This window comes from Entelurus aequoreus, linkage group LG10 (genome assembly GCF_033978785.1).
Source record: "Entelurus aequoreus isolate RoL-2023_Sb linkage group LG10, RoL_Eaeq_v1.1, whole genome shotgun sequence".
NCBI lineage: Eukaryota > Metazoa > Chordata > Actinopteri > Syngnathiformes > Syngnathidae > Entelurus > Entelurus aequoreus.
The window spans coordinates 65639609-65642183 of record NC_084740.1 but is presented as its reverse complement, the minus strand read 5'-3'; positions in this window follow the sequence as shown (position 1 = coordinate 65642183).

Sequence of the window (2575 nt, the reverse complement as noted above, 5' to 3'; positions counted from 1 at the left end):
TATATCTAAAAAAAAAAAAAAGATGTATTTTGAACACTTTAATGACTGGGACCCAAAGGTTGAAGGACCTGCACTCATATCAAAAATTCCATTTTGAAAAATGTTTTAAGGAAAATATGTATTTTGTGTTATTGCTATACAAAAACTGGGTTTTCTTTGGGGGGGAAAAAATAATTAGAAAGGTTATTTTTTGTTTTTTTTTAATAATAGACTTATTTATAACACTATAATGACTGAGACCCCTTTGAGTCACCAGGACCTGTAGTCGTATCAAAAATTCCATTTTGAAAAAGGTTTTGGGGAAAATATTGCATGTTTTGTGTTATTGCTATACAGAAACTGGGTTTTCTATAGGAAAAAAAATCATAAAGATGTAAAATAAATGATTTTTAACACTTTAATGACTGGGTCCCTAAAGGACCTTTAGTGACAGTCACATCACAAATTCCATTTTGAAAAATATTTTGGGCAAAATATTGCATATTTTGTTTATGCCATAGGTAACAGGGGTTTCTTTAAAAAAGAAAGGTTATAAAACACAACTTTATGGCAACAAACAGATCTGAAGTTGATCTATAGCTAGTTAAGGTGTTGAAAGTATATATCTAAAAAAAAAAAGATGTATTTTGAACACTTTAATGACTGGGACCCAAAGATTGAAGGACCTGCACTCATATCAAAAATTCCATTTTGAAAAATGTTTTAAGGAAAATATGTATTTTGTGTTATTGCTATACAAAAACTGGGTTTTCTTTGGGGGGGAAAAATAACTAGAAAGGTTTTTTTTTTTTTTTTTTAAATAATAGACTTATTTATAACACTTTAATGACTGAGACCCCTTTGAGTCCCCAGGACCTGTAGTCGTATCAAAAATTCCATTTTGAAAAAGGTTTTGGGGAAAATATTGCATATTTTGTGTTATTGCTATACAGAAACTGGGTTTTCTATAGGGAAAAAAATCATAAAGATGTAAAATAAATTATTTTTAACACTTTAATGACTGGGTCCCTAAAGGACCTTTAGTGACAGTCACATCACAAATTCCATTTTGAAAAATATTTTGGGCAAAATATTGCATATTTTGTTTATGCCATAGGTAACAGGGGTTTCTTTAAAAAAGAAAGGTTATAAAACAAAAAATACACAACTTTATGGCAACAAACAGATCTGAAGTTGATCTATAGCTAGTTAAGGTGTTGAAAGTATATATCTAAAAAAAAAAATGTATTTTGAACACTTTAATGACTGGGACCCAAAGGTTGAAGGACCTGCACTCATATCAAAAATTCCATTTTGAAAAATGTTTTAAGGAAAATATGTATTTGTGTTATTGCTATACAAAAACTGGGTTTTCTTTGGGGGGAAAAAATAATTAGAAAGGTTTTTTTGGTTTTTTTTTTAAATAATAGACTTATTTATAACACTTTAATGACTGAGACCCCTTTGAGTCCCCAGGACCTGTAGTCGCATCAAAAATTCCATTTTGAAAAAGGTTTTGGGGAAAATATTGCATATTTTGTGTTATTGCTATACAGAAACTGTGTTTTCTATAGGAAAAAAAATCATAAAGATGTAAAATTAAAAAAATATATGTGACTTATTTTTAACACTTTAATGACTGGGTCCCTAAAGGACCTTTAGTGACAGTCACATCACAAATTGCATTTAAAAAAATATTTTGGGCAAAATATTGCATATTTTGTGTTATTGCTATACAGAAACTGTGTTTTCTATAGGAAAAAAAATCATAAAGAAGTAAAATAAAAAAAATATATGTGACTTATTTTTAACACTTTAATGACTGGGTCCCTAAAGGACCTTTAGTGACAGTCACATCACAAATTGCATTTAAAAAAATATTTTGGGCAAAATATTGCATATTTTGTTTATGCCATAGGTAACAGGGGTTTCTTTAAAAAAGAAAGGTTATAAAACAAAAAATACACAACTTTATGGCAACAAACAGATCTGAAGTTGATCTATAGCTAGTTAAGGTGTTGAAAGTATATATCTAAAAAAAAATAATTTTTTTTTAAAGATGTATTTTGAACACTTTAATGACTGGGACCCAAAGGTTAAAGGACCTGCACTCATATCAAAAATTCCATTTTGAAAAATGTTTTAGGGAAAATATGTATTTTGTGTTATTGCTATACAAAAACTGGGTTTTCTTTGGGGGGAAAAAATAATTACAAAGGTTATTTTTTGTTTTTTTTAAATAATAGACTTATTTATAACACTATAATGACTGAGACCCCTTTGAGTCCCCAGGACCTGTAGTCACATCAAAAATTCCATTTTCAAAAAGGTTTTGGGGAAAATATTGCATATTTTGTGTTATTGCTATACAGAAACTGGGTTTTCTATAGGAAAAAAAATTATAAAGAAGTAAAATAAAAAAAATATATGTGACTTATTTTTAACACTTTAATGACTGGGTCCCTAAAGGACCTTTAGTGACAGTCACATCACAAATTCCATTTTGAAAAATATTTTGGGCAACATATTGCATATTTTGTTTATGCCATAGGTAACAGGGGTTTCTTTAAAAAAGAAAGGTTATAAAACAAAAAAT